The following is a 9,502-nucleotide window of genomic DNA, read 5'->3' on the forward strand; positions in this document are numbered from 1 at the left end:
ATGTTGAATAAAGCCAATGCCACTTCACATGTTGATGTCTGCATTCCTCTTGTCAGTACCTTTTGCCTTGTAATGTTGTACTTAATTAATTGCTATTTGATTATGTATCGTCAGTCTGCACCTGAGCTTCATTATCCTCTATTTCTTCCGATATTATTTGATCTATATTTACTCTTTGCAAAATGTAGAATAATGGCAACGCTTATAAAGAATTTTCTTTGGGGAATTTATTGAATTATCTTTCCATCAACATGGAGAAGGGCTTTGTCCAGCCCGTGTTAACATGTAATGTGAGTTCATCCTTCTCAAGCCTTCAAACTTTGTTCTAGTATAGATTTGGATAGGCATCATTCCCTCCACTGCTGTTTACATCTGATTGGATGTTTGCAACAACTACCAGTTTTAAATTGTAGTTGTAAAAACATGTTCCTTATGCAGAACAGATCCATTTATTTTCTTATATAATTGTGAAACCTGTTACGTGTCTCCTTGTTTCTCTTTCAGAGTCATATCTCTTATGCCAGGCAGAACTTTAGGAAAGATAGTGAGCCAAACCATCTTGAGGATAGCGAGATGACCCCAAGGTCCTGTCTTGATGAAGACAGTGAGTTAAAGCTACTCACCAGCAGGCGTGAGACAACCTCTCTGCAGTTGCTGCCTCAATCAGTTCGACTTCTTCAGTCTCAACTTAAAGCGGAAAGGCTTGCTTCAGCTTAGCTCCAACTTGAAGTCAAAGATGTAATGAAGATGTCAGGGGACTGCCTTGCGCACTATGGTGCCATACATCTAGGGATGAAGCATCTATCGTTGACACAACTGAGGTCTCATCAGCTTGTTCGGCTGCTTGCGGGGCCCGAGCTTGCCAGGTCTGTTGCCTTCTGAAGTGCTCTCAGTTTTGTATATTCTTTTGTCGGCGCGTTTAGATGCACTAGTGGCGACCTTTGATGCCCAGTGTATGTAATCCGCGGTCATGTTGCGCTTTATTATCACCGAGTAGCGAACTTTGATTCCTAATATGCAGTAATTTCTTTGTTGTATAGTCTATGTTTATTGTTTGGTCGGTATGCTGTAATTTAGGCTGGAAGGTTCAGTGGATCTCAGTGTTGTCGGTCTTCAGGCTGGCTCGTTACTCATATGGGCCAAAACGTGGGCCTATAACCATCTTGGGCCATTAGCAGGTCTAAACCTATAGTAGTTTCCCGCCTTTAATAGGCCATGGGCTACATATTTACTGTAGTGACACTGGGCTTCCTACGGGCCGTAGAAACAATGGGCCTTCTACGGTACGTAGAAACAATGGGCCTTCTACGGGCCGTAGAAACAATGGGCCTTCTATGGGACGTATCATCAATGGGCCTTAGACGAGCCATATGATTGATTGGCCAAACATGGGCCAAAAATAGACCGCATTATGGCCGTAAACGGGCTAGAGTTGGAGTCGTCCGTTCATGGGCCGACCATAACGGGCCGTCGTTAATAGGCCGTATTTGATGATGCTATGAAAACGGCCCAACGTATTAACGGGCCACAAACGGGCCGACTGTAACCACGGGCTGAATTTGGCCCACAAGCAGAAAATGGCAGTAACGGGCTATAAGTAACCGAATGCTGGAAATGAGCCCAAGAATAAATGGGCCCTGAGAAGGCTGAAAGATAACATGGGCTGCAAACGGCCCAATGGATTAATGGACCGTTAATGGGTATAAAGTGATACACTATTCATTACGGGCTAGTTTCACCACGGGCCGTTAATGGGCCAAGAGTTACAAAGGGCCTCATCTGGGCCGAAAGACGTCATGGGCCATACATGGGCCGGAACTTAAAATGGGCTGGAGTCATATTGGACGGCCCAGATGACGCTACTAGGCCTAATTCGGATAGGTCATAACGGGCCCTAGGTTAGCGGACTGTAAATGGGTTGTATGCGAACAGGTCATTAACATGCTTTCCGTGGGCCGGGCCGCCACCTTTTGACCAAGTCAAACAGGCCAGCCTTTTCACAAGAATGGGCCTCTGTTGGGCCGTGCCACGTGTTGACGTATAATAGGCGCCTTCTGTCCAATGAGTGGATGACATCTGTCCCAACGGTTAGCTGACACATGTTTCCTCCAGCCAATGATGATTTTACACGTGGAAAATCCCCATTGGTCGGGACTGTTAGCGGGTTATCGGATCCAAAACCGGACCCGATAGCTTAATGATGTTCTGTTACGGTGAATGCCACGTGTCGGTCACCCTTGACGAAAGAACTTCTGTGACGCGCGATTTATCGTCATGGGAGTGGACACTTCCGTGATGATAATTTTGGTAATGTCATGGAACACTTCTACGACAGCACAGGTATGACTATCTTGATTCTGTCATAAAATTGTCATGGATGTACATGCATGACAAAAAATGTGACCTACTGTGACAAACACATATCATCATGGAAGTGTATTTTTTTGTAGTGAAGGTTGCTGCCGAGGAGGCCGGCATGGGGCCTGTCGGAGGGGCCGGCAAGGCCGCTGACGAGGAGGGTGTTGTTGACGACCAACCTTCCTCCTCTGTCGCCTATGGCTCGGGCAAGTGCTTGAGGGTGGCTGATGACCTGTTCGTCCACCTCCTAGGAACGGCAAGCACCAGGGCGCCAATCGAGGGGGAGGTGTTCGACAACGAGGCGCTTGCTGCCGCCGGGCTTGAGGTTGTTGATGAACCGATCGCCGGTGGCGGTGGTTCCCAAGAGGAGCAACTCCTTTGGGCCATGAGCGTCAACTTCCAAAAGCTTCAGGCGCTCCACCGTGCCCGCCTGGACAAGGCGAAGTCCAGGATGGCGACGATGGACAAGGCGGAGATGGATCTCGAGGAGCGCGTCGCCGAGACACAGGCCTGGTTCCGCAGGGCCCACGAAGAATTGAAGGCTATCCAAGATCTGCTGCCTGAGCGCAAACAGGAGCTCATTCTGAAGCAGGCTGATGTCGAGAGAGCCTAGGAGGCGGCTGATACGTCTCCAACGTATCTATAATTTTTGATTGCTCCATGCTATATTATCTTCTGTTTTGGACATTATTGGGCTTTATTATTCAGTTTTATATTATTTTTTGGGACTAACCTATTAACCGGAGGCCCAGCCTAGAATTGTTGTTTTTTGCCTATTTCAGAGTTTCGTAGAAAAAGAATATCAAACGAAGTCCAAACGGAATGAAACCTTCAGGAACGTGATTTTCGGAACGAACATGATCCAGGAGACTTGGACCCTACGTCAAGCAACCAACAGGGAAGCCATGAGGTAGGGGCGCGCCTACCCCCCCAGGCGCGCCCTCCACCCTCGTGGGCCCCCTCTTGCTCCCACGACGTACTCCTTCCTCCTATATATACCTACATACCCCCAAACGATCAGAGACGGAGCCAAAACCCTAATTCCACCGCCATAACTTTCTATATCCACAAGATCCCATCTTGGGGCCTGTTCCGGAGCTCTGCCGGAGGGGGCGTCGATCACGGAGGGCTTCTACATCAACACCATAGCCTCTCCGATGATGTGTGAGTAGTTTACCTCAGACCTTTGGGTCCATAGTTATTAGCTAGATTGCTTCTTCTCTCTTTTTGGATCTCAATACAATGTTCTCCCCCTCTCTCGTGAAGATCTATTCGATGTAATCTTCTTTTGCGGTGTGTTTGTTGAGACCGATGAATTATGGGTTTATGATCAAGTTTATCTATGAACAATATTTGAATCTTCTCTGAATTCTTTTATGTATGATTGGTTATCTTTGCAAGTCTCTTCGAATTATCAGTTTGGTTTGGCCTACTAGATTGATCTTTCTTGCAATGGGAGAAGTGCTTAGCTTTGGGTTCAATCTTGTGGTGTCCTTTCTCAGTGACAGTAGGGGCAGCAAGGCACGTATTGTATTGTTGCCATCGAGGATAACAAGATGGGGTTTTTATCATATTGCTTGAATTTATCCCTCTACATCATGTCATCTTGCTTAAAGCTTTACTCTGTTCTTATGAACTTAATACTCTAGATGCATGCTGGATAGCGGTCGATGTGTGGAGTAATAGTAGTAGATGCAGGCAGGAGTCGGTCTACTTGTCTCGGACGTGATGCCTATATACGTGATCATACCTAGATATTCTCATAACTATGCTCAATTCTGTCAATTGCTCAACAGTAATTTGTTCACCCACCGTAAAATACTTATGCTCTTGAGAGAAGCCACTAGTGAAACCTATGGCCCCCGGGTCTATCTTCCATCATATTAATCTTCCAACACTTAGTTATTTTCATTACCTTTTATTTTACTTTGCATCTTTATCATAAAACTAGCAAAATTGCACGTGCGTTGCAACAGGAGAAAATATAATCATATATCTCCTTAGAGCATCTCTAGCAGACCCCGTATAATGCCCCGACCTGCAAAATAACCATCAAAATACGGGTCCGCGCAAAAAAAGCTGTCCGATCAGACCCCGCAAACGCGTCAGACCCGTAAATATTTTTGTAGGATGCGGCAAAATTCCCGCCCCAACCCGCGAAAATGCAGGTTATCCCCCTTGCCCAGACAATGTTGTGGCTAACATCTAGCAATGCCACAACACCCAAGATGGGTATTCTTCAAATGCGAAAACGCGAAAACGACGCGGTATGTTCTTGTTTTCATTCGGCTTTGTCAACCTATTCAGTTCAATTTCGGTAGTTTATTGAGATGGACATGTGTGTAGGAAGGTGGATGCTCATTTTGGTATTGGGAAGAAGAAATGTTTTTTCATACCCGAAATTGAAATGCAAATTACTGATTTACGGGCCGGCACGGCAGCGGCCGAGCAAACCCCACGAAGCGGACCCGTAAAAGAGGAGTCGCAGAGGATTCGCCGGCCAGCGCAAAGCGGACCTGTAAAAAAGGATATTCAGCCCCCGCGCCTGCCCGCAAAGCCATATTTCCGCAAACTGTAAACACATTTAGCGGGTCGGCATTATACGGGGTCTACCTCTTGGCCCAACAAGCATGGCCTAAACACCAAAAAAATTGCAAAAAAAATAAGTACAATCTGCCATTACAGTACTGAAAATATTACATGGGCAAGATCCCAGCCAACATGCAGTTCTTTGCTGTGAGAGACCAAGAGCAGTGAGCTCATGGACGGATCCAACTTGCGATCGAGCCACCTTGTCAGTACTTCTCTATCTCCTTGGACCAAGGCTGGCTATGCTTTGGCGCGATCTGTGGCTGCATAATTACAATGTGTTGCAATGGTTGATACCATGTTAAAATGTTGGCAGTTCTCAAAAAATAATGTTGTCAAAGTAGTGAAAAGGAAAAGGCTACCTGTGAAATTATTTCTTGCTGGAGTTGGCTGTGAGCAGAGAATCAAGTTATCTGTAACAAGAGAATCAAGTTATCTATAAGAAAAGGAAACTAAGTTAAGCCATGGGTGTACTTTACTTTTAAGTCCTGAAGCCTTTACTTTAAGCACTGATGTTGTGCATGGAAGCTCATGCTGGAATACCTTTAGCTGCATATTACACCACAAATAGCTTCCCTGCTGCAAAAATTATGAGTCACTTCCAAGGTTCAAACAGTTCTTTGAATTTACCATCTTATAAAACAATGTATATGACCTTAATGTAAACATGTCTTAAAATAGTTCATGCACGGGCTATAATAACATATGAAGAACAGATCCGTTCCAAGATTCACATGCTTTTTGAACCATCTATCATAGCCAAGAAGATTTGAATCGTAGAAAATGGGGCAGTACTAAGATGCAGATTTTTCAATAAATCATTGCACTGTAGTTTGAATCCCTATGCAGAACGAAATTTATGTTCAATGAAATCCTATTAACCCAATGCCATAATCCAAGATAATCTACCGAATTGCATTATTGAACATGAGAACTTATTATTGGAATATGTCAAAAGGGAGATCAGACTCCATCAAGAATAGGTTATTTAGAAAATAAATTACATGTCAATTGCAATAAAAAAATCTTCAAACCACGTTTGACAAGACAATTTGGCTGTCACAAATGTCAAATAAATTACAGCCTATAAAGAAAACATCATGTAGCTAGAGAAAATGGACTTGAAAGAACTACGTGACAGTAAATAGGAAAGAAGATAGTTTAGGCGGCAAGGCACATACAATCGCACCAACAGGAAAGAAATCCATCTCCATCGATCAAAGTTGTTCTTCTTCTGTCGAGATATGACGAGCGAGCTATCTTTCAAAGAGCTACCTGACAGTAAATAAGAAATAAGATAGTTTAGTCGGCAAGGCACATACAATCGCAACAATAGGAAAGAAATCCATCTCCATCGATCAAAGTTGTTCTTCTTCTGTCGAGATACGACGAGCGAGCTATCTGTATGTAGTGGAGTACACGTACAGCGTAGTTAGTGCAGAGATGCCCTCATGCCCATTGTCCATCAATCGACTCAAAAGAAAAGGTTCCGACCAAGAAAGCATGAGAACCCCAACCTCTCACAGTCCACAGAAGAGCTATATAGCCTACAACATATCCTTGCTACGCAGTGCGCCCCAAACACTGACCTTTTTCATCAGAGAATGAACTTGTACTTTGGTAAGTGATTAATCACATCCACAAGTCAGTTTTATTCCGTGGAATTCGATGGCAACCTGCTGCCTCGATTTGGTGCTCTGTCATTCTGAAGAAACATTGTGTATTCCTATGCTAACTTTCAGGGGAAGACTGAACACAAAGTATTTCATGGTCAGAAGCAATGTCAGAATAGCATCTGCCACGCGGGTATTTCTTCTTGTAGTACAAGAAACCATATGCCGGCGAGAAGCCAACTTCTTCAATCAATTTGATTAACTCATAAAAGGAGATATCTTTTCTGTCCATGAATCCTTCTAGAACATTATGTTGTTGATTCTCATCTTGATAGAAAAGGCAAATTTTCCAGATTTCCACAGCCATCTACAATGACATGGACGTAAGGAGCATCAGCACCAAACCAACCTTATAGTGGCATGAAGTGAAAATAAGGTTGGCATGTTATTTGTAACGATCTAGGATTTATTCATACAGAAATGGAGGGAAATATATCAGCCTTGTGCACTTTGTATGTTCAGTGTTTGCAGAGTGTACGCACAAGCACCTTGAGCACTTTACGTCATGTACGATGAATTTCAGAGTATATGAACTTTTAAAAATTCAGTACTAATCAGAGTACAAGATCTGGAGCCCCCAATTTTGCATCACTGCTGCATATATCAATACTAATCAGAGTACTAAGAATCTCATAGTACTATCAGTATTGCAGAAGATGTATTATTAATTTCAGAGTGCAAGATCTAGTGCCCGGCCCCAACTCTGTATAAGTACTCCATATATCAGTACTAATCAGGGGATTATAGCCTAAAACCAGGGGATTAAAGACTGAAACGTTTAACCGCAAAGAAGGGGGGAAAAGGCAGCCAACATGTCACAAATATCTTCAAGAGATGCAGAATATACATGCCAATGCGATAGGATTGTAGCACACACAACTTCAGAGGAATAAAAATATTCAGAGAACATGGTACTGTTTTGCCATGCAACAATTCAGACTATAAATCATACTTGTACCAGTTTAGCACAATGACTAATGATTTCAGCGCACCCTCCATTCTTATCCTAGATTCACCAGTGGTTGATTAACTACTTGCTACACACTAATACCTACTACCAAATTCAGAGAGGAACACACAAGGAGGAGGAAGATAATCAGTCAGGATTCATAGTAGGAAGATGAGAGTAGAGGATACCAGCCGCGAGAATTGTGGTAGTCCTTCTGGATGTAGCCGCCGGAGTCGAAGATCGACGATGTCGTCGCCGCAATGATGCAAACCACATTGAGGCAGATCTTGGCAGCAACAATTCAATCGGGCGCGGCCGGGCGGGCAGGCGGATGGGTGGGCGCTGAAGGGCGGCGTTGGATAAGGACGTGCTGGGCGTTGGAGGGGTGGCGAGGTGGCCGCTGAAGGGCGGGAACAGAGGCTGCCGAACTGGGGCTTCCTATTGGATCAGGTGGTTGGGGCGGCATCCATTGGAGGGGAGGAAGGGTTGGGTTGCGACGGGGGCGGCGAGCAGGCTGAGGTGCGACCGCGGAGGCGGCGACGGGGGCGGCGAGCGGGCTGAGGTGCGCCCGCGACGGCGAGGGGGCTGGGGTGTGGCGGCGGCGGGGGGAATAGATCGGCCTGGGCAAAGGTGAGGATCAAGGAGAGCAGCAGATGCGTACGGGTGTATTTTTTCATCGAACCGTTTCTTCCTTCAGTCTGGCAGATTAACGATGGATTGCGGGTTGAATAAGTAAACCATAAGGGACTTTTTCGCAAAAAGGCCGCGACGGTAAACCTGGAGACTCAATCCGTGTTTTATTATTAGGGAGAGAATATCAAAAATATTATCTTATCATATCTATGAGATCTCACTCTCGTAAATGACCGTGTAGGGATTGACAACCCCTTACCGCGTTGGTTGCGAGGATTTATTTGTTTTGTGTAGGTGCGAGGGAATCGCGCGTAGCCTCCTACTGGATTGATACCTTGGTTCTCAAAAACTGAGTGAAATACTTACGCTACTTTGCTGCATCACCCTTTCCTCTTCAAGGAAAAACCAACGCAGTGCTCAAGAGGTAGCAAGAAGGATTTCTGGCACCGTTGCCAGGGAGGTCTACGCAAAATTCAACATACCAAGTACCCATCACAACCCTTATCTCCCGCATTACATTATTTGCCATTTGCCTCTCGTTTTCCTCTCCCCCCCCCACTTCACCCTTGCCGTTTTATTCGCCCTCTCTCTCTATCCGCCCTCTCTTTCTCTATTTGCTTTTTTTGCCCGCTCCTCGTTTGCTTGTGTGTTGGATTGCTTGCTTGTTACAATGGCTCTTCCCTGATTTGGTGATCTTCACCTTAAAAGGTTAGAAGAAATCGAAAGCAACGTTAGGAGTTTTATGGTCTTACAATTTGAGCATAATAATTTTTTTAGAAACGAGCTTAAGGAACAAAAAAGCTTTATGAGTTATATGAATAAAGAGCTTGATGATATGTCTAAAGAATTTGATGGTTTGAGATCCCAAATTTCTTGTCTTGAGAAGTTAATAGCTGAAATTTCGGATAAGCAGGCTACCTTAGTTAATAAGATGGCCGCTAAGTCAGAAAACTATAAAAATAAAGATGAAGATCTAAAAGTTATTGATGTGTCCCCTATTAAATCTTTGTTTTTCAATATGAATCTTGATAATGATGGGACTGGAGATGAATAACTTTACCTAGAAGGCGTTCCAAAAATTCGGAGTTTTTAGATCTTGATGCCAAATATGATAAAAGTGGGATTGAAGAGATCAAAAATCTAGATGTTAATGAACCTACTATTTTGGATTTCAAGGAATTTAATTATGATAACTGCTCTTTGATAGATTGTATTTCCTTGTTGCAATCCGTGCTAAATTCTCCTCATGGTTATAGCAAAAATAAAGCTTTTACCAAACATATCGTTGATGCTTTTGATG

General features: G+C 44.2%; 1 long non-coding RNA gene across 1 annotated transcript; it reads right to left on the reverse strand.

The window, feature by feature from the left end:
* Positions 1 to 4,836: 4,836 nt before the first annotated feature.
* Positions 4,837 to 8,215, reverse strand: LOC119285298. Its single transcript, XR_005139437.1, has 5 exons — positions 7,758 to 8,215; positions 6,129 to 6,222; positions 5,449 to 5,526; positions 5,310 to 5,360; positions 4,837 to 5,210 (listed from the first exon to the last, which is right to left on the reverse strand). It is a non-coding gene; the product is annotated as an uncharacterized LOC119285298 (long non-coding RNA).
* Between the last annotated feature and the right edge of the window lie 1,287 nt (positions 8,216 to 9,502).

Source organism: Triticum dicoccoides, chromosome 4A, assembly GCF_002162155.2.
Source record: "Triticum dicoccoides isolate Atlit2015 ecotype Zavitan chromosome 4A, WEW_v2.0, whole genome shotgun sequence".
NCBI lineage: Eukaryota > Viridiplantae > Streptophyta > Magnoliopsida > Poales > Poaceae > Triticum > Triticum dicoccoides.